We start from the raw sequence: 23,863 nt of genomic DNA on the forward strand, positions 1-23,863 counted from the left end.
GCTCCGGCTGCGCCGCCCTGGCCAGCCACCTCGCCGTGCGGCTCCGGCCCGCAACCGTGGCCGTCGCCCCTGGTGGTCACGGGCACGGGCGCCCACGCCCGCCCCGTTAACCCGTGCCCAATAAGCCGCCCTGGGCCACTGACGTAGGGGCCCCACACCCCCAAAGCGAAAATTAAAAAAAAGGAAATGTAATTAATAAAAGTATTAATTAGTTAATTAATTAATTAGTAAATTAATTAAGTTATTTAATCCCATTTAAATTAATCTAATTAATTAGTTAATTTAGTTAAACCATAATTAATTAGCTAAACCCTAATTAAACTAAACAGTGTATGACATGTGGGGCCCACACGTAGTTGACCCAGTCAACAGCACAGTTGACTGCTGATGTCAGCATGATGTCATGCTGACGTCATCTTTTACTATTCTGGATAATGTTGAAATAAATAATTAAATTCCAGAATTTATAACAACTTTAAAAATTCATAGAAAATAAACCGTATCTCGGATAAAAATGTTTTCTATATGAAAGTTGCTCAGAAAAATCCAACGAATCCGAATATGCGGTCCGTTCATCTGTCACATGCCCCTAGCATGCTGAACATGGAACTTTCCCCCTCCGATCATCTGTCTGACACAGGTCCGGAACCGGGAACACCTTCCCGGTTGATTTCCCCCTTCCCCTATAACGTCTAGGACCGCGTTAGAACACGCTTAGTGCTACGTATCGTCATGTCATGCTTAGTGTTACCTCTGTTTGCTATGTATTTACTGTTTCTTCCCCCTCTTCTCTCCGGTAGACCCCGAGGCCGCTGATGCCCCGGTGATCGACTACGTCGTCGACAACGACCCCCCTCCTTGCCAGAGCAACCAGGCAAGCCCCCCCCTTTGATCATCCTGATATCGCCCATTCCATTCTCTCATGCTTGCATTAGATTTTGCTACTGTTATTGTTTGCTCCTATTCTGATGCATAGCCTGCTTTTGTACCTGTTATTGCACCTTACCTGCTTATCCTAAACTGCTTAGTATAGGCTGGTTAGTGATCCATCAGTGACCCCCACCTTGTCCTTGTTGCCCCTGCTTCATCATTGAAGACCCGATCAACGGGATTGAAGACCAGGCCCCGGCACCGCACATCACTTTCCCCTTAGTTGCTCGACACTGCTGGGTTACTATCAAGTGCCGAGGGTGAGACCTCTACAGCACTTCTGATGTTAACCTGTAGTGTAGCTATTCGGTCGTGGTCATCGAGGGTGATTTCCTCCTTAACCACTTCCGATACGGCTCTGTCTTGCAACCCCTCAAGTGTGAACCTCGAGGGTGATTCCTCTATGTTCACCCTGATGATTACATTGAGTGGAACCCACCGGGGTGATTCCTTGGGTTTTCCTCTTGATGTTTGGACACACGGATACTTGGACTTTACAACTGTTACTTGGAAAGTGATGTGGAGACGGGTTGACCTGGAAGGTGCCCGTGAGATAATTACGAGGCGGGGCCGGGCATTCTTAGCCCTTGTCGCAAGTCCTCGAGACGGGGCAACGGGGTCACCTCTTTCGTGAGTCTCTGCTTGTTACCGCGCGTTCCTAATCCACTACGATTTGGATATTTGATCCGAGGGGCCTCTGGCCTGATAGCACTAACCATCACGTGGGCATAGTATGGGCGTTCTGCATCGTATGCATCAGCCGAAGCTTAATAGACGTCAGCGATGGAGCGGCGCGCGCCGGGTTGGACTGGTAAGCTCCTGCCTTTTTAGGGAGGTAGCTAGGTCTGCTCACCGGCCGCGTTCGCAACGTGCAGGAGTTCCTGGGGCGATGGCCCATGAACCCTGGGGGCATAGGTTTAGTCCGGCGTGCTTGACCTCTCTATTTAAGCCTAGGTCGGGTTGCGACGTATTGTTTGGTCGAGGCCGGGCATGACCCAGGAAAGTGTGTCCGGCCGGAGTCAATCGAGCGTGGTGGGTAAGTTGGTGCACCCCTGTAGGGAAGAACTAATCTATGCATAGCCTGTCCTATGGTAACGGACTCTTGGAGTTGTATCCCGATCGATGCAACTAGAACTGGATACTTGTGATGAGAACTGGATGGTGATGAGGTTTTGATTGTGATGATAACTGGATAGTATGGCTCTGGGATTGCTTTCTCGCAGGGAGTCGAGAAAGGATCTCTGGCCGAGGTTGATAACACTACTACCGCTTTACTTTATGCTACTCTACTCCCTCTTGTTTGCTGCAAGATGGTGGTTTCCAGAAGATGCTAGTCTTCGATAGGACTAGACCTTCTCTTTATTCTGGCATTTCTGCAACCCAGTCCACATATTTAGCCTTCCTTTGATAATGTTGCATATGTAGTGTAGATCCTTGCTTGCGAGTACTTTGGATGAGTACTCACGGTTGCTTTGCTCCCCCTTTTCCCCCTTCTTTCTTCTTTCTGGTTGTTGCAACCAAATAGTGGAGTCCAGGAGCCATATGCCACCTTTGACGACGGCTGCTACCCCGAGGGTGCCTACTACCACGTGACGGACGCCGACGACCAAGAGTAGTTAGGAGGCTCCCAGGCAGGAGGCCTTGCCTTTTCGATCGTTGTTGTTTTGTGCTAGCCTTCTTAAGGCAAACTTGTTTAACTCATGTCTGTACTCAGATATTGTTGCTTCCGCTGACTCGTTTGTTTTCAAGCTGATGTATTCGAGCCCTCGAGGCCCCTGGCTTGTAATATAAAGCTTGTATTATTTTAATTTGTGTCTAGAGTTGTGTTGTGATATCTTCCCGTGAGTCCTTGATCTTGATCGTACACATTTGCGTGTATGATTAGTGTACGATTGAATCGAGGGCGTCACAGAAACCAGCATGATAAAGGAAACTATGAATACCTTTGATATCTTTAGGACATGGCATTTTCTCAATTGCATCAACCTTGGCTTTGTCCACCTCAATGCCTCTTTCAGAAATTTTATGGCCCAAAACAATACCTTCATTAACCATGAAGTGGCACTTCTCCCAATACAAGACAAGATTTGTTTGTTCACATCTCTGCAAAACTTGATCAAGATTGCTTAAACAATCATCAAAAGACTTCCCATAAACAGAAAAGTCATCCATGAAAACCTCAACAATCTTTTCACAAAAATCAGAGAATATAGCAGCCATACATCTTTGAAAAGTAGCAGGTGCATTACATAAACCAAAAGGCATACGTCTATAAGCATAAGTTCCAAAATGGCAAGTAAAAGTGGTCTTTTCTTGATCAGGTTGTGAAACAGGTATTTGTGAAAAAACAGAATATCCATCAAGGAAGCAAAAATGTGTGTGCTTAGATAATCTTTCTAACATTTGATCAATAAAAGGCAGAGGGTAATGATCTTTTCTAGTTGCTTTGTTTAATTTTCTATAATCAATTACCATCCTATAGCCTGTGACAATTCTTTGTGGAATAAGCTCATTCTTATCATTAGGAACAACAGTAATACCTCCCTTCCTAGGGACACAATGAACAAGACTTACCCATCTACTATCAGCTATAGGATAGATTATACCTGCTTCCAGAAGTTTCAATATTTTCATTCTTACCACTTCTTTCATCTTTGGATTTAACCGACGTTGGTGATCAACAATGGGCTTAACATCAGGTTCCATATTAATCTTGTGCTGACATAGAGTGGGACTAATGCCCTTAAGATCATCAAGAGTATATCCAATAGCAGCTCAATGCTTCCTTAGAACTTCCAATAATCTTTCTTCTTCATGTTGTGAAGGGTTAACACTAATAATAACATGATATATCTTTTTCTCATCAAGATAAGTGATGACCCACAAGTATAGGGGATCTATCATAGTCCTTTCGATAAGTAAGAGTGTCGAACCCAACGAGGAGCAGAAGGAAATTACAAGCGGTTTTCAGTAAGGTTTTCTCTGCAAGCACTGAAATTGTAGGTAACAGATAGTTTTGTGATAAGATAAATTGTAACGAGTAACAAGAAATGAAAGTAAATAAAGTGCAGCAAGGTGGCCCAATCCTTTTTGTAGCAAAGGACAAGCCTGGACAATTTCTTATAATGAGAAAAGAGCTCCCGAGGACACATGGGAATTATCGTCAAGCTAGTTTTCATCACGCTCATATGATTCGCGTTCGGTACTTTGATAATTTGATATGTGGGTGGACCGGTGCTTGGGTACTGCCCTTACTTGGACAAGCATCCCACTTATGATTAACCCCTATTGCAAGCATCTGCAACTACAAAAGAAGTATTAAGGTAAACCTAACCACAACATTATAAATATGGATCCAAATCAGCCCCTTACTCGAAGCAACGCATAAACTAGGGTCTAAGCTTTTGTCACTCTAGCAAACCATCATCTACTTATTACTTCCCAATGCCTTCCTCTAGGCTCAAATAATGGTGAAGTGTTATGTAGTCGGCGTTCACATAATACCACTAGAGGAGAAACAACATACATCTCATCAAAATATCGAATGAATACCAAATTCACATGACTACTAATAGCAAGACTTCACCCATGTCCTCAGGAACAAACGTAACTACTCACAAAGCATATTCATGTTCATAATCAGAGGAGTAATAATATGCATTAAGGATCTGAACATATGATCTTCCACCAAGTAAACCAATTAGCATCAACTACAAGGAGTAATCGACACTACTAGCAACCCACAGGTACCAATTTGTGGTTTTGATACAAGATTGGATACAAGAGATGAACTAGGGTTTTGAGAGGAGATGGTGCTGGTGAAGATGTTGATGGATATTGACCCCCTCCCGATGAGAGGATCGTTGGTCATGACGATGGTGATGATTTCCCCCTCTCGGAGGGAAGTTTCCCCAGTAGAACAGCTCTGTCAGAGCTCTAGATTGGTTCCGCCAAGGTTCCGCCTCATGGCGGCGGAGTTTCGTCCCGTAAGCTTGCCTCTGATTTTTTCTAGGGTAAAAGCCTTCATATAGCAGAAGATGGGCACCAGAGGGCCACCAGGGGGCCCAGGAGACAGGGGCGCGCCCAGTAGGGGTGGGCGCGCCCCCCACCCTCCTGGCCAGGGTGTGGGCCCCCTCTGGTGTTTTCTACGCTCAATAATTCTTATTAATTCCAAAACTGACTTCCATGGAGTTTCAGGATTTTTGGAGCTGTGCAGAATAGGTTTCCAATATTTGCTCCTTTTCCAGCCAGAATTCCAGCTGTCGGCATTCCCCCTCTTCATGGTAAACCTTGTAAAATTAGAGAGAATAGCCATAAGTATTGAAATATAATGTGTAATAACAGCCCATAATGCAATAAATATTGATATAAAAGCATGATGCAAAATGGACGTATCAACTCCCCCAAGCATAGACCTCGCTTGTCCTCAAGCGGAAGCCAAAATCGAAAAATATGTCCACATGTTTAGAGATAGAGGTGTTGATAAAAATAAAATACGGACATGGGGGCATCATGATCATTCTTATAACAGCAACATATATAGATTTTGTCATATGATTTCTTATGCTCAAGTAACGATCAATTCACAATGTCAAGTATGGTTCAAAAACATCATTGGGAACTAACAAACTATAATCTCAGTCATTGAAGCAATTGCAATTTATCATAACATCAAAAAGAGTCAAGAATAGAGCTTTTCAGCAAGTCCACATACTCAAATATCATATAGTCTTCTACAATTGCTAACACACACGCAATACTTGTGGTTATGGAGTTTCAACCGGACACTAAGAAAGATAGGGGCTTATTGTGTTGCCTCCCAACGTATTCACCTTTGGGTGATGTCAACAATAATAATTCATGCTAACTTACATCCAATTGGATATATATATCAAGATCTTTCAAACACGAGGAGCTTGCCAAAGGATAAAATGAAAAAGGGAAAGGTGAAGATCACCTTGACTCAAGTATAAAGTAAAAACATAAATTAAAATATAGGCCCTTCACAGAGGGAAGCAGAGGTTGTCATGTGATTTTAGGGTTGGATGCACAAAATCTTAATGCAAAAGAACGTCACTTTATATTTCCACTTGTATATGGACCTTTAGTATGCAGTCTGTCGCTTTTATTGCTTCCATAACAAGATCGTATAAAGCTTATTTTCTCTGCACTAATAAGTCATACATATTTAGAGAGCAATTTTTATTGTCTGCAACATGACAACTTACTTGAAGGATCTTACTCAATCCATAGGTAGGTATGGTGGACTCTCATGGCAAAACTGGGTTTAAGGATATTTGGAAGCACAAGTAGTATCTCTACTTGGTGCAAGGAATTTGGCTAGCATGAGGGGGAAAGGCAAGCTCAATATGTTGGGAAGATCAATGACAATATACTTTAAGTGAGATGTGAGAAAACATAAACCATTACGTTGTCTTCCTTGTCCAACGTCAACTCTTTTAGCATGTCATACTTAATGAGTGCTCACAATCATAAAAGATGTCCAAGATAGTATATTTGTATGTGAAAACCTTTGTTTCCTTATTACTTCCTATTAATTGCAACAATGACCAAAACTATGTTTGTCAACTCTCAACAACTTTTATGCCTCATACTTTCTATGTGTGAAGTCATTACTATCCATAAGATCAATATGAGCTCTTTTATTCTTTTTATTATGTCTACTTTCTCAAGATCATGGCAAGATAGCAAAGCTCTTGACTCAACACTAATCTTTATTATAGATAGCTCACGGACTCGATTACATAAGCAGATCACAAAGCAAAACTCAAAACTAATTGATACTAAAACTTCAATATACTAGATCAAGATACTACTAAAAGGATCGAACTAAATAAAACAGTAAAGATAGGAGTGTGATGGTGATACGATACCGGGGCACCTCACCCAAGCTTGGCAGTTGCCAAGGGGAGTGCCCATACTGATACGCCTCCAACGTATCTATAATTTTCGATTGCTCCATGCTACTTTATCTACTGTTTTGGACTATATTGGGCTTTATTTTCCACTTTTATATTACTTTTGGGACTAACCTATTAACCGGAGGCCCAGCCCAGAATTGTTCTTTTTTGCCTTTTTCAGTATTTTGAAGTAACAGAATATCAAACAGAGTCCAAACGGAATGAAACCTTCGGGATCGTGATTTTCCAACCGAACATGATCCAGGAGACTTGTACCCTACTCCAAGTAGTGCCCGAGGAGGTCACGAGGGTGGAGGGCACCCCCCTAGGTGCGCCCCCTACCTCGTGGGCCCCTCGGAGCTCCACCGACGTACTCCTTCCTCCTATATATACCTACGTATCCCTGAACGATCAGAACAGGAGCGAAAAACCTAATTCCACCGCCACAATCTTCTGTATCCATGAGATCCCATCTTGGGGCATGTTAAGGAGCTTCGCCGGAGGGGGCATCCACCATGAAGGGCTTCTACATCATCACCATAGCCCCTCCGATGAAGTGTGAGTAGTTTACTTCAGACCTTCGGGTCCATAGCTAGTAGCTAGATGGCTTCTTCTCTCTTTTTGGATCTCAATACAATGTTCTCCCCCTCTATCGTGGAGATCTATTCGATGTAATCTTCTTTTTGCGGTGTGTTTGTTGAGACCGATGAATTGTGGGTTTATGATCCAGTATTATCTATGGAAAATATTTGATTCTTCTCTGAATTCTTTTATGTATGATTGAGTTATCTTTGCAAGTCTCTTCGAATTATCCTTTTTGGTTTGGCCAACTAGATTGGTAGTTCTTGCACTGCGAGAAGTGCTTAGCTTTGGGTTCAATCTTGCGGTGTCCTTGCCCAGTGACAGAAGGGGCAGCAAGGCACGTATTGGATTGTTGCCATCGAGGATAACAAGATGGGGTTTTTATCATATTGCATGAATTTATCCCTCTACATCATGTCATCTTGCTTACGGCGTTACTCTGTTTTTACTTAATACTCTAGATGCATGCTGGATAGCGGTCGATGAGTGGAGTAATAGTAGTAGATGCAGAATCGTTTCGATCTACTTGTTTTGGACGTGATGCCTATATACATGATCATTTCCTAGATATACTCATAACTATGCTCAATTCTGTCAATTGCTCAACAGTAATTTGTTCACCCACCGTAGAATATCTATGCTCTTGAGAGAAGCCACTAGTGAAACCTATGGCCCCCGCGTCTATTCTCATCATATCAATCTCTATCACTTTATTTACTTGCTTTGTTTCACTTTGCCTTTACTTTTTTACTTTGCATCTATCAATCAAAAATACTAAAAATATTATCTCTATCAGATCTCACTCTCGTAAGTGACCGTGAAGGGATTGACAACCCCTAAGTGTTGGTTGCGAGTTGCTATCGTTTTGTGTAGGTACGAGGGACTTGTGCATGGTCTCCTACTGGATTGATACCTTGGTTCTCAAAAACTGAGGGAAATACTTACGCTACTTTGCTGCATCATCCTCTCCTCTTCGGGGAAATCCAACGCAGTGCTCAAGAGGTAGCACATACCCATGTGATTATGTCCTCGAAGGTGATGGAGGTGGTGATGATGATGGTGGATAATCGCACATGGAGCGTAAAAGCTCCTCCAACTTGCGGATAATGCCCTTGAGTCCGGCAATATGATCCTTCAACAAAATATTCTCCTGTGTGAGATACTTATTCTGAATGCGAGATAACTCAATCATCTTGAAAGCTTCAATCTCAGTTGGAGTAAAGAGGTTAGGTAAGGGTTGAGGGATGTCTTCTTCTTCCACCGCCGGAGCTTGAACCTCTGTGGCCTTCTTGATCCCTTCCTCCTTGTTGATCTCTTCCGGTTCTTCTCTTTTCAGCTCTATCTTCAATAGCCAAGCATCCTTGTCTTCATTGTTGAAGGAAGGCAACGTCATGGTGCTCTAGATCTGTCAGAAAAACAGCCCGAAACGAAATTAGAGGATATTTGCGTGATACGGTGGTCAAAGCCTTCGGGAGATTATATAATGAATTTTTACCGACCAAAATACGTAACGTGCAAGAAAACGGAGTCCGGGAGGCACATGAGGTGGCCACTAGACAGGGGGCGTGCCCAGGAAGGGTGGGCGTGCCCTCCACCCTCGTGGAGGCCTCGTGTCCTTCCCGGATTACTTTCCTAAAATTCTTAAATATTCCAAAACGGATAAAAATTGCCATTAGAATTGTTTTGGAGTCGGTTTACTTACTGTACCACATACCTATTCCTTTTGGGAGTCTGGAACGTTCTGGAAAGTGTCCCTTATGTATTCCTCCGGGGTTACGATTTCAATACTATTAGTTTCAACATTGATAGGATTACCTAAGATATAATGTTTAATTCTTTGACCGTTCACCACCCTCGGACTTGTGCCTTCGAAGTTGTTGATTTTTATGGCACCAGAACAATAGACCTCCTCGATAACGTAAGGACCTTCCCATTTAGAGAGAAGTTTTCCTGCAAAAAATCCTAAACGAGAGTTGAATAATAACACATAATCACCTACATTAAACTCACGCTTTTGTATCCTTTTATCATGCCAGCGTTTGACTTTTTCTTTGAATAGCTTGGCATTCTCATAGGCTTGGGTTCTCCATTCATCAAGTGAGCTAATATCAAATAACCTCTTGTCACCGGCAAGTTTGAAGTCATAGTTGATCTCTTTAATATCCCAATATGCTTTATGTTCAAGTTCAAGAGGTAAGTGACAAGCTTTTCCATAAACCATCTTATACGGAGACATACCCATAGGATTTTTGTATGCAGTTCTGTAGGCCCATAATGCATCATCAAGTTTCTTGGACCAATTCTTTCTAGATCTATTGACAGTCTTTTGCAAAATTAATTTGAGCTCTCTATTGCTCAACTCTACTTGACCACTAGACTGCGGGTGATAAGGAGATGCGATTCTATGATTAACATCATACTTAGCAAGCATCTTACGGAAAGCACCATGAATAAAATGTGAACCACCATCAGTCATAAGATATCTAGGGACTCCAAACCTCGGAAAATAACTTCTTTAAGAATTTTAATAGAAGTGTTATGATCAGCACTACTAGTTGGAATAGCTTATACCCACTTGGTAACGTAATCAACAACAACTAAAATATGTGTGTAACCATTAGAGGCGGGAAAAGGTCCCATATAATCAAAGCCCCAAACATAAAATGATTCAATAACAAGAGAATAATTCATAGGCATTTCTTGGCGTCTACTAATATTACCAATTCTTTGACATTTATCACAAGATAAGACAAACTTACGAGCATCTTTGAAGAGAGTAGGCCAATAAAAACCATATTGCAATACCTTATGTGCAGTTCTATCTCCAGCGTGGTGTCCTCCGTAGGATTCAAAGTGACACTTGTGTAGGATCTGTTCCAGCTCATGCTCAGGTACACAATGTCTAATAACACCATCTACTCCTTCTTTATAAAGGTGTGGGTCATCCCAGAAGTAATGTCTTAAATCATAAAAGAACTTTTTCTTTTGATGGTATGTGAAACTAGGTGGTATAAATTTAGCAAAAATGTAATTAGCATAATCAGCATACCAAGGAGTAGTACGAGAAGCATTAATGACCACTAATTGTTCATCAGGAAAACTATCATCAATAGGCAGTGGGTCATCAAGAACATTCTCTAACCTAGATAAGTTGTCTGCAACGAGGTTCTCAGCTCCCTTTCTATCAATAATATGCAAATCAAATTCTTGGAGCAAGAGAACCCATCTAATAAGTCTAGGCTTAGCATCTTTCTTTTCCATAAGATATTTAATAGCAGCATGATCAGTGTGAATAGTAACTTTAGAATCAACAATGTAAGGTCTAAACTTATCACATGCAAACACAACTGCTAAGAATTCTTTTTCAGTAGTAGCATAATTTCTCTCGGCAGTATCAAGAGTTTTACTAGCATACTATATAACATTCAATTTCTTATCAACTCTTTGCCCTAGAACAGCACCTGCAACATAATCACTAGCATCACACATAATTTCAAAGGGTAAATTCCAATCAGGTGGTTGAACAATAGGTGCAGCGATTAAAGCTTTCTTAAGTATTTCAAATGCTTCTACACAATTATCATCAAAGACAAACGGAATATATTTTTGCAATAAATTAGTCAGAGGCCTAGAGATTTTAGAAAAGTCCTTAATGAACCTCCTATAAAAACCGGCATGACCAAGGAAACTTCTTATACCTTTTATGCCCTTGGGACATGGCATCTTTTCAATAGCATAACCTTTAGCTTTATCAACTTCAATACCTTTCTCAGAAATCTTATGCCCCAAGACAATGCCTTCATTAACCATAAAGTGGCACTTTTCCCAATTCAAGACGAGACTAGTGTCTTCGCATCTCTGCAAAACTCGATCAAGGTTTCTCAAGCAATCATCAAAAGAGGATCCATAAACGGAGAAATCATCCATGAATACCTCACAAATCTTTTCACAAAAGTCAGAGAATATAGCCATCATACATCTTTGAAAGGTAGCAGGTGCATTACATAAACCAAAAGGCATACGTCTATAAGCAAAAGTACCGAAAGGGCAAGTAAAATTAGTTTTTGATTGATCCTTCACTGACATAAGTATTTGAGTGAAACCAGAATAACCTTCTAGAAAGCAGAAATGTGTGTGTTTGGATAATCTTTCTAGCATTTGATCGATAAAAGGTAAAGGGTAATGATCTTTCTTAGTAGCTTTATTTAATTTACAGAATGCAATTACCATCCTATAACCTATAATAATTCTTTGTGGGATCAATTCATCTTTATCATTAGGAACGACAGTAATACCTCCCTTTTTAGGAACACAATGGACAAGGCTTACCCAATCACTATCAGCAATGGGATAAATTATACCTGCCTCAAGGAGCTTTAGTATCTCCTTTCTTACCACTTCTTTCATCTTAGGATTCAATCGTCGTTGAGGATCTCTAACTGGTTGCATTTAATTCTTTCTAATAAGTCCCATTTGAATTCAATAGTCTTCAGCATATAAGAACCAGCACAGGAAGTATCGAGCATGTTGCGATCATTGGGAGAAAGCGAGCATAATTTTTTTTAATAATCATTTCTCTTGAGAGCCCATGATTGGGGCATGAATATAACATTGACTTAAGCCTCCCCCAATCTTGAGTGATGCTTTCTCCTTCGCGAGGCCAGAAATTATATATATAATTATGATCACGATGAACAAGATGCATATGATAGAACTTCTGGTGAAATTCCAACTTCAATCGTTTATAATTCCAAGATCCTGTATCATCACATAGCCTATACCATGTCAATGCATCTCCCTTCAAAGATAAAGGGAAGACCTTCCTTTTGACAACATCATTGGGAATACCTGCAAGCTTAAATAATCCACAAACTTCATCCACAAAGATAAGGTGTAAATCGGGATGCAATGTTCCATCTCCTGCAAAGGGATTAGCTAGCGGTTCCTCTATCATACCCGAAGGAATCTCAAAGTAAATATTTTAAGTAGGTTCAGTAGGTTGAGGAGCAACTCTTTGCTCTTCTGGTTGGGGTGAAGATACCCCGAACAAGCCCCTCAAAGGATTACTTTCCATAGTAACAAGTGACAGAAAATTTCAGCACACTATATAAATGTTTCCTTACCAAGTTCCACTCACCAAAGGCGCTTCACTCCCCGGCAATGGCACCAGAAAAGAGTCTTGATGACCCACAAGTATAGAGGATCTATCGTAGTCCTTTCGATAAGTAAGAGTGTCGAACCCAACGAGGAGAAGAAGGAAATGACAAGCGGTTTTCAGTAAGGTTTTCTCTGCAAGCAATAAAATTGTAGGTAACAGATAGTTTTGTGATAAGATAAATTGTAACGAGTAACAAGCAGTGAAAGTAAATAAAGTGCAGCAAGGTGTCCCAATCCTTTTTGTAGCAAAGTACAAGCCTGGACAATTTCTTATAATGAGAAAAGAGCTCCCGAGGACACATGGGAATTATCGTCAAGCTAGTTTTCATCACGCTCATATGATTCGCGTTCGGTACTTTGATAATTTGATATGTGGGTGGACCGGTGCTTGGGTACTACCCTTACTTGGACAAGCATCCCACTTATGATTAACCCCTATTGCAAGCATCTGCAACTAGAAAAGAAGTATTAAGGTAAACCTAACCACAACATTAGACATATGGATCCAAATCATCCCCTTACAAAGCAACACATAAACTAGGGTCTAAGCTTCTGTCACTCTAGCAGCCCATCATCTACTTATTACTTCCCAATGCCTTCCTCTAGGCCCTAATAATGGTGAAGTGTTATGTAGTCGACGTTCACATAACACCACTAGAGGAGAGACAACATACATCTCATCAAAATATCGAACGAATACCAAATTCACATGACTACTAATAGCAAGACTTCACCCATGTCCTCAGGAACAAACGTAACTACTCACAAAGCATATTCATGTTCATAATCAGAGGAGTAATAATATGCATTAAGGATCTGAACATATGATCTTCCACCAAGTAAACCAATTAGCATCAACTACAAGGAGTAATCAACACTACTAGCAACCCACACGTACCAATTTGTGGTTTTGATACAAGATTGGATACAAGAGATGAACTAGGGTTTTGAGAGGAGATGGTGCTGGTGAAGATGTTGATGGAGATTGACCCCCTCCTGATGAGAGGATCGTTGGTGATGATGATGGTGATGATTTCCCCCTCCCAGAAGGAAGTTTCCCTGGCAGAACAGCTCTGCCGGAGCTCTAGATTGGTTCTGCCAAGGTTACGCCTCGTGGCGGCGGAGTTTCGTCCCGTAAGCTTGCCTCTGATTTTTTTCCATGGTAAAAGCCTTCATATAGTAGAAGATGGGCACTGGAGGACCACCAGGGGGGCCAGGAGACGGGGGGGCGCCCAGTAGGGGTGGGCGCGCCCCCACCCTCCTGGACAGGGTGTGGGCCCCTCTGGTGTTTTCTTCGCTCAATAATTCTTATTAATTCCAAAACTGACTTCCGTGGAGTTTTAGGATTTTTGGAGCTCTGCAGAATCGGTTTCCAATATTTGCTCCTTTTCCAGCCAGAATTCCAGCTGCCGGCATTCTCCCTCTTCATGGTAAACCTTGTAAAATAAGAGAGAATAGCCATAAGTATTGAGATATAATGTGTAATAACAGCCCATAATGCAATAAATATTGATATAAAAGCATGAAGCAAAATGGACGTATCAATAAGCATATTTCAAAGTGTCTGGCGATTGTTTAAATTCAAACACAGGATCACCTTTAGGTGGAGGAGGACCTCCTAGAGTTTCAATAGGCAAATTGTGTTTAACCAGAGGTTGTTGTTTGAAAAAGATTCTATCTATTTCATTTCTTTCAAGCATATGCAAATCATTTTCATGGTGTAGAAAATATTATTCTAAAGGATCAGTAGGAGGTACAACAACAGAAGCAAGACCAATAATTTCATCCTTATTGGGAAAATCTTTCTTATGAGGTTGTCTACTAAACTTGGAAAAATTAAATTCATGAGATTCATCACCAAAGCTAAAACCAACACTTTGTTTCTTACAATCTATTCTGGCATTGACGGTGTTCAAGAAAGGTCTCCCAAAGATAATGGGACAAAAGTCATCTTGTGGGGAGCCAAGAACAAGAAAATCAGTAGGGTATTTTATTTTCCCACACAAGACTTCAGCATCTCTAATAATCCCAATTGGTGATATAGTATCTCTATTGGAAAGTTTAATAGTAACATCTATGTCTTTTATTTCAGCGGGTGCTATTTCACTCTTAATTTCTTCATATAAGGAAAAAGGAATAGCACTCACACTAGCACCTAGGTCACATAACCCATGATAACAGTGATCCCCTATCTTAACTGAGACAACAGGCATGCCAAGAACTGGTCTATGTTTATCCTCTGTATCGGGTTTGGCAATTCTAGAAGCTTCATCACAGAAGTAAATACCATGCCCATCGATATTATCAACCAAGAGATCTTTAATCATAGCAACACTAGGTTCAAATCTGATTTGTTCAGCTGGTTTGGGTGTTCTGACATAACTTTTGTTAACCACAGTTGACATCCTAACAGGGAAAGGTGGTTTTTCAATATAAGCAGTGGGAACAACTGAATCAACATTGTAAATGATAATTTCTTCTTTAGCTTTTACTGATCCTTTAGTTTCTTCTTTAATAGGTGGGTGATATTTAAACCATTTCTCCTTAGGGAGATCAACATGAGTAGCAAAAGATTCACAAAAGGAAGCTACTATCTCAGAGTCAAGTCCATATTTAGTGCTAAATTTTTGGAAAGCATCAGTATTCATAAAAGATTTAACACAATCAAACTTAGGTTCAATACCTGACTCTTTACCTTCCTTGAGTTCCCAATCTTCAGAGTTGCATTTAATTCTTTCTAAAATATCCCACTGGAATTCAATAGTCTTCTTCATAAAAGAACCAGTACAAGAAGTATCGAGCATGGATTGATCATTACGAGAAAGCCGGGCATAAAAATTCTGAATAATAATTTCTCTTAAGAGCTCATGCTTGGGGCATGAATATAACATTGACTTAAGCCTCCCCCAAGCTAGAGCGATACTTTCTCCTTCACGAGGCCAAAAATTATATATATAATTCCGATCATGATGAACTAGATGCATATGATATTTTTTTTTGATGGAATTCCAATTTCAACCGATTTTAGTTCCAAGATCCAATATCATCACATAGCCTATACCATGTCAATGCTTTTCCCTTCAAAGATAAAGGGAAAACCTTCTTCTTAGCTTCATCTCCGGGTAAACCTGCAAGCTTAAACAATCCACAAATTTCATCCACATATATCAAGTGCATATCAGGATGTTCGGTTCCTTCTCCTGCATAAGGATTAGCTAGCAGTTGTTCTACCATACCCGAAGGAATTTCATATTCAATATTTTCAGTAGGAGCAGTAGGTTGAGGGGAAGCTAATTGTGGTTCCAGTCGAGGTGAAGATACCCCGAACAAACCCCTCAAAGGGTTGTTTTCCATAGTAGCAAGTGACAATAAATTTCAGCATGTAGTAATAATGTTTCCTTAGAAATTTCCACTTATCAAGAGCTCTTCACTCCCCAGCAACAGCGCCAAAAAATAGCCTTGATGACCCACAAGTATATGGGGTCAATTGTATCCTTTTCGATAAGTAAGAGTGTTGAACCCAACGAGGAGCAGAAGGAAATGCCAAGTGGTTTTCAGCAAGGTAATGTCTGCAAGTGCTAAAATTGTAAGTAGCGTAGTAGTTTGATAGCAAGATAATTTGTAACTAGCAAGTAATGATAGTAGTAACACAAGTGCATCAAGGTAGCCCAATCCTTTTGAGGCAAAGGACGGGCCAAAACGGTCTCTTATGATAAGCAAAGTGTTCTTGAGGGTACACGGGAATTTCATCTAGTCACTTTCATCATGTTGGCTTAATTTGTGTTCGCTACTTTGATAATTTGGTATGTCGGTGGACCGTTGCTTAGGTGTTGTTCTTACTTGAACAAACCTCCTACTTATGATTAACCCTCTCGCAAGCATCCGGAACTACGAGAAAAGTATTAAGAATAAATTCTAACCATATCATTAAACTTTTGGATCCAATCGGTCCCTTACGGAATAGCGCATAAACTAGGGTTTAAGCTTCTGTCACTCCCGCAGCCCATCATCTAATAACTACTCCATAATGCATTCCCTTAGTCCCAAATATGGTGAAGTGTCATGTAGTCGATGTTCACATGACACCACTAAGGGAATCACAACATACATATCATCAAAATATCAAACACATATCAAGTTCACATGATTACTTGCAACATGATTTCTCCCATGACCTCAAGAACAGAAGTAACTACTCACAAACGATAATCATGCTCAAGATCAGAGGGGTAGTAAATAGTAGAATGGATCTGTGAACATATAATCTTCCACCAAATAAACCATATAGTAATCAACTGCAAGATGTAATCAACACTACTAGTCACCCACAAGCACCAATCTATAGTTCTGGTACAAAGATTGAACACAAGAGATGAACTAGGGTTTGAGAGGAGTTGGTTGTGTTGAAGATGTTGATGAAGATAGCCCTCCCCAAGATGGAAGAGTTGTTGGTGATGATGATGACGATGATTTCCCCCTCCGGGAGGGAAGTTCCATCGGCGAAATCGCTCCGCCAGAGGGAAAAAGTGCTCCTGCCCAGGTTCCGCCTCGAGAAGGCGGCGCTTCACTCGAAAGTCCTCTCCTTATTTTTTCTAGGTCAAAATGACTTATATACCAGGAGAGGGGTGCCGGAGGTGGCCCTGGGTGAGCACAACCCATCAGGGCGCGCTAGGCTTCCTGCCATGCCTAGGTGGGTTGTGCCCACCTGGTGGGCCCCCTCTGGTACTTATTTGCTCAAATATTCCTCAAATATTCCATAAAAATTCCTCGTAAAGTTTTAGCTCATTTGGAGTTGTGCAGAATAGGTAGCCTGACGTAGCTTTTTCAGGTCCAGATTTCCAGCTGCCAGAATTCTCCCCCTTTGTGTGTATCTTGCATATTATGAGAGAAAAGGCATTAGAATTACTCCAAAAAGCATTATTATAAAATAAAACAACATAAATAACAGTAGGCAAACATGATGCAAAACGGACGTATCAGGTTATCACGAGGGTTTATGGAATATTCGACAATTTATAGGGCAAAGAGGCGGTGCGGAAGGACACCAAGGTGGGCACAACCCACCAGGGCGCACCTGGGGGCCCATGCACGCCCAGGTGGGTTGTACTCCCCTCGGGGCACCCCTCTAGTACTTTTCTGGCCCATCCTGGGTGTTCTGGTCCAAAAAAAACTCCAAAAAATTTCGCTGCGTTTGGACTCTGTTTAATATTGATTTCCTACGATGTAAAAAACAAGCAAAAACAACAACTGGCACTGGGCACTATGTCAATAGGTTAGTTCCAAAAAATGATATAAAGTTGCTATAAAATGATTGTAAAACATCCAAGAATGATAATATAAGAGCATGGATACTTCATAAATTATAGATACGCTGGAGACGTATCAGGCCCCACAAGCCAGGGGCACGCCCCTAGGGGGTAGGGCATGCCACCCTGACATGTGGGCCCCTTGTAGCTCCATTTTCCCTAATTCCTGGCCTACCAATTCCATATATTTAGAAAGGGACAAATTCATTTTTGCCCCTAGTTGGAACCTACCCACGGGTTTTGCCCTTACTTTTCGACTCTGCTCAGTTTTGCCCTTAGATTTTCCTCCGAGGTCGCCCGAATGCCCTTTGACCGTTTGACCAATACTTTGAAAGTTCATAACAAACTAATATGAAGTAGCATGCCTTCATAAATTGTCCTCCACCAAAATACTCTTGCTTTAGGAGATTAAAAACGATAGATGTCAATCAGTGGTGATCCTGCCCGGACTGCATGATACACCACCTCATTATTATGGTGCTAAGCTGATTTCCATGCAATGGTCTCAGTTCTTATAATCCTTTAATCTTCAAGTAAAAAAATAATGCATACATAGTACTGATGTGAGCAAATGTCTCCGTGCCATCTCCCTCCATGGGGATAATCTTGCACATGAGGTCACCTCAAGCAATGTATTGCCACCAGCATAACTGAAGCACTTGTTCATGGCTTTAGTTATGAGATATGTCGTTAGCTAAGATAGAAATCACAAATAGGTTAGCTCACAATCTAAAGAATATAATCTTATCCAAGAAAATAGTCATCAGCATCAAAGCTTTATTTAGTTCTTTACTAAGAAAGCAAACTTACAAATTACAGCCCAAACAGATAAATAAATGGTTCAGAATAAGCAGAGGTCAAGGTACTTACAGTGAGTGGAGCACAACGAGATAGATGTCGTTCCAGCGAGATTGACAGGGTCGGCAATTTTGATTTGCAAGTTTCGACCGAGGGGCTTTATGGCACAGAAGAAGGGCGAGCACTCCGTGGCAGCAAGCTGCGTCAGTTCTCCAGCCTGGCAAATCACGACTGCTACTCTGTTTTGCTGTTCGTGTTGGATGATGAAGGGACGAAGACTCGGATGTGGTGGGCATGGACTGCAGCACAAATTCGACAGCCAACATCGACGGGACCACATCTCTGAAGTAAAAAAAATTCACAAGGTAAAGTTGTAACTCGACAGGAGTGAACATAAGAGCAAACAAAACATGTAGACATTAAAATTGATTAATTTATATTCTGTCTTGTATCATTTGGGCCATCACTTTAAAACGATTTCCCTTCGACCATAGTAGTACTTGACTTCAAAGAACTAATACTAATACAATCTAATCTATGTAGTTTGGATGAACACCAACACATTTAATTATTCGTTTAACATCTAATTGAGATAAATTTAATTTAGACCTAGAGATCAAATAATATTAATTAGAGCGCCGAGTGAGCACAACACCAGCAATCCTCCTCCAAAACCATGACCCAAATGGTAAGAATTTTATTGCTTTTTCCTCCTCATTCTGGCAATCATTCAGATTTCTTTCATAATTAATGATCACAGGGGATTCTTTTAGAATTATTCAGATTTCTTTCATAATTAATGACCCCAGGAGATCACAGAAGAAATACATATGTACATCATTTTTGTAATATACATGAAAGGCAAAAGTTCAGAATGATACAGCTGTATCTTATTTACCTTGTAAGAAAATGGAGTATCAGCTCAAATAATACCCTGGAACCATTGCCATGTCAGGAATGGCAGTCTAGTAAGAATTAGAGCATTTTGTATAGAAAGCTTTGAACATTGAATTGGGCCATAAATAGCAAACTAACCAATATGCCCACGCAATGCCGCTCCGACCACGGCCTCTCGTGCCCCACATCCATGTTATGCTCCCTTCCCCATTGTTTCTCTCCTTCCCCTGACTTTAGCGAGCCCGTCGAGATTGCCACGCTCGTCATCTTGTGAATCATTTTGATCCAAGAATCAAGATCACACATCAATTATCATAGACATTATATATGACATACCAAATGTTGCTATAAACTATCGGAAAGACCATAGAAATAAAGTACTATCTCAAGGGAAATATCTTCAAAACTGACTGAAAAATCTTTAAAACTGAACCATACAAACAGACGAATATATATGCTTGCATCATGAAAATACATAATTTTGATGTGAAAACTAAGAAAGAAAGCACTACCTTTTGATATGCATGCGCATCTCTGGGCTGACCACAGCCTCAGTATCGCCGGGCTGTATCCTCTTCCGGAGCACCTCATTCCCCCAGCAGAGCCTGTCCACGGTTGAAAGGATCGATATGGTTGACTAGAGGGGGGGGGGGTGAATAGGCAACTAACAATTTTTAGACTTTTCTTTAACAAATTAAAACTTGCAATGAAATAGGTTGTCTAGATGTGCAACTACGTGGACAACCTATATGATGCAAAGACAATAAGCACACAAGCAAGCAATGGATATAACTCAAGTAAGCTTGCAAAAGTAAAGGGACAAGATAACCAAGAGTGGAGCCGGTGGAGACGAGGATGTGTTACCGAAGTTCCTTCCTTTTAAGGGGAAGTACGTCTCCGTTAGAGCGATGTGGAGGCACAATGCTCCCCAAGAAGCCACTAGGGCCACCGTAATCTCCTCACGCCCTCACACAATGCGAGATGCCGTGATTCCACTATTGGAGCCCTTGAAGGCGGCAACCGGACCTTTACAAACAAGATTGGGGCAATCTCCACAACACTTGGAGGCTCCCAACAACACCATGAAGCTTCACCACAATGGAGTATGGCTTCGAGGTGACCTCAACCGTCTAGGGTGCTCAACACCCAAGAGTAACAAGATCCGCTAGGGATAAGTGGAGGGAATCAAATTTCTCTTGGTGGAAGTGTAGATCTGGGCCTTCTCAACCAATCCAGAGCAAATCAACAAGTTTGATTAGCTAGGGAGAGATATCGGGCGAAAATGGAGCTTGGAGCAACAATGGAGCTTTGGGGGAAAGAGGTAGGTCAACTTTGGGGAAGAAGACCCCTTTATATAGTGGGAGGAACAAACCAACCGTTATCCCACTCACCAGCCCCGCACAGAGCGGTACTACCGCTAGGGAAGGGCGGTACTACCGCTCCGGGCGGTACTACCGCTCGACCCAGCGGTACTGCCGCGCTGCCTGGGGCCCTGACCCCAGGGCGGTACTACCGCTAGGGAAGAGCGGTACTACCTCTTAGGGCGGTACTACCGCTTCGACCCAGTGGTACTGCCGCGCTGCCCAGGGCCCTGACCCCAGGGCGGTACTACCGCTAGGGAAGAGCGGTACTACCGCTTAGGGCGGTACTACCGCTCCTACTACCTCCCTTAGTGCCGCAAAACCCGACATGAAAAACTTCATTCGAGAATAGAGGCGGAAGTAGCCCACGCGCACAGCGGTACTACGGTCGAAAGTCCCAAGCGGTACTACCGCTCGAAGAGCGGTTCTACCGCTTGGAGCGGTACTACCGCTCTGAGAGCGGTACTACCGCTAGGGAGCTTCGGTGGTACTACCGCTGTGGTCGCGGTACTACCGCTAGGGTAGAGCAAAGCAAAGCAAGGGGAAAACGGCATCTCCAGAGATGCGGAAGGAAAGACGACGGGTGTGAAAAGGATGTGTATGTGTGATTCCACCCATGTCTTACCAAAACGGATCCCCTCTTGATAGTATGGTGACTCCTACGAAACTAGTCCACCAACAACGAAACGAAGGAGCTACACCGTCTTGAATTACAACACCGAGGGGAGGAAATCGTCTCGTGCCAATGGATGAATTTCTGAAAGAACTAAACGCACACGATTAGTCCGCACAAGCATTGTCATCAATCACCAAAACATATTGGGAATAAATATGCCCTTACAATCTCCCCCTTTTTGGTGGATTGACGACAATACGGGATTTGCACAATATGATAGATATAGGATAAGCGCAAAAGCACAACCGTCCTAAAATGTAGAAGGGCTCCCCCTGGATGTGTGCTACCTAGAAAAGTGCTTTGGACTGCACGGCACAGATGACAGGATCAATGCTCCCCCTACATTTTAGAGACCAACTACCTAAGCAAGATATGAGAGCAACATATATATAACAGGATAAGCATGGAACTCATAAGCTAGATAGACATAGATAATGATACGGAAAGATAAGGTAGCATATGTCTCACACCATATGACTCAAGCTTAGGTCTTACTGACAGAACCAGAACTTAGGTCTCACTGACACAAACCAAAAAAAGCAACAAGCGAAAGCATAAACACAAAAGATGGAAGACACAAAGCGCAAATCCCTAAACTCTCTCCCCCTTTGGCATCAAGACACCAAAAAGGAGAGGGAGTGTTGCTACGGCTCTAGGTGAAAGCAAACGATGGACACCCATCAGAACTCAGAGGGATCATCCGCGTTACCATCGTCAGCCGGGAAGTGCTCAGCATCAGAATCAGTCCAAGGGCAGTGCTGCTGAATCCACTCCTCCTCCTCGGTAAGCTGATCCTCAGAACCACTAATCACAATAGCACCCATCTGACGCATGAGCTCCTTGTGGCGACCTCGGGCCTTCTTCTCAGCCACATGAGTCATGTACTGACCGTGAGACTCCATGCAAAACAGCTTCTTCACCTTGATCTTGAGCTTCTTGGCCCAAGAGGGCTCTGCCTCAGAAGGCACGTAGTTATCATCTTCATCCTCAGCCTCAACCCCAATCTCCTCCTCGGTCTCCATGGCAGCAGCAGATGAAGGAACTCCAGTCCTAGGGGCCTGAGTGCCCCAGTTATCCTTTTTCCTCAGACGCTTGACATCATGAGAAACCAACTCTCCAATCTCCAGCACCACCTTGGGATAGACACGATCCCAGGCCTTCTCAATGAGCAGCATAATGAATGGACCATAAATCGGGCACTTGCGCTCGGAGATAGCAGAAACCAGCTCAGACCACATAACATGAGAGATATCCAAGGACTCTCCGGTGCTCTGCACCTTCTCCCGCTGACAGAAGAGAAGCATGTCCACGAGATAAGAGTGAACCTGGTCCAGATTCCCGATGCGAGGGAAAAGAGTCTCTCTGAAGATACGGTGAAGAATGTCCAGATAGGCAGGCAGCTCATAGGTCTCCTTTTTCGTCTCATGGTTGATCCTCAGAGTGCAGTAGGGCCACAGAGCTTGCTTGTGAGCGGCATTGGCGCGACGGTGGGGGCGAAAGCCGACAGAAGACTCAAGTCCTAGATCTTCCACCCCAATCAACTGCATGAAAGCTTTCCACTTGACTGACAGCAACTTGCCATTTGTCATCCAAGTTAGAGTCCTGTCCTCATCGGTCCCAAGGTGAACCGTGGCATAGAATTGGGCCACAATATCAGCATCATAGTCCTTGTTGAATTGCATGATCCCGAGAATGTTCAGCTGAGTGCACATCTGAAGAGCTTCACCAAAGTAGTCAGGATCGTTCTCCATATGCTCGGTGTCGATGGAGTGCATGTTGACATAGAGATTCTTCTTGGCTTTGAGAACATCAAAGTAGATGGCAAACTAGAACCTGTTCCAGAACGGACGGTTGACCAAAGTGGGATCTTGGTCGACCTCATACGGGTTGCGGCAGCGCCTTGCCCAGAACTCCTTGGGCGCCATTTCTGGCATGGTTTTGCTTGACTTTGGCTTGACCCCAGGCTTCTTCTGCAGTTGGGGAGGAGGTGGAGCACTAGAAGATCCTCCAGCAGGCTCAGTGGGCTCAGTGGTGCGGTAGCGCTTGGACGAGGCACGACCGGGGTTGACACGACGAGCCTGATGCTCAGGAACCTCATCACCTGGAACCACACACACAAACACGCAAAGAACCAGAAAGAACGAGCGTAAGCCACAAACACGAACAAAAAAAGATCACTGAGAGGTAGGAGGATGATGGAACCGGGTAGAAGGCGGTAGTACCGTGACCCTTGAG

The 23,863-nt window shown here is 42.5% G+C and overlaps 1 pseudogene; it reads right to left on the minus strand.

The window, feature by feature from the left end:
- LOC123139394 (uncharacterized) overlaps positions 1-23,863 on the minus strand; it is an 87,078-nt pseudogene that overhangs the window by 30,397 nt on the left and 32,818 nt on the right.

This window comes from Triticum aestivum, chromosome 6B (assembly GCF_018294505.1).
Source record: "Triticum aestivum cultivar Chinese Spring chromosome 6B, IWGSC CS RefSeq v2.1, whole genome shotgun sequence".
Taxonomy (NCBI): Eukaryota; Viridiplantae; Streptophyta; class Magnoliopsida; order Poales; family Poaceae; genus Triticum; species Triticum aestivum.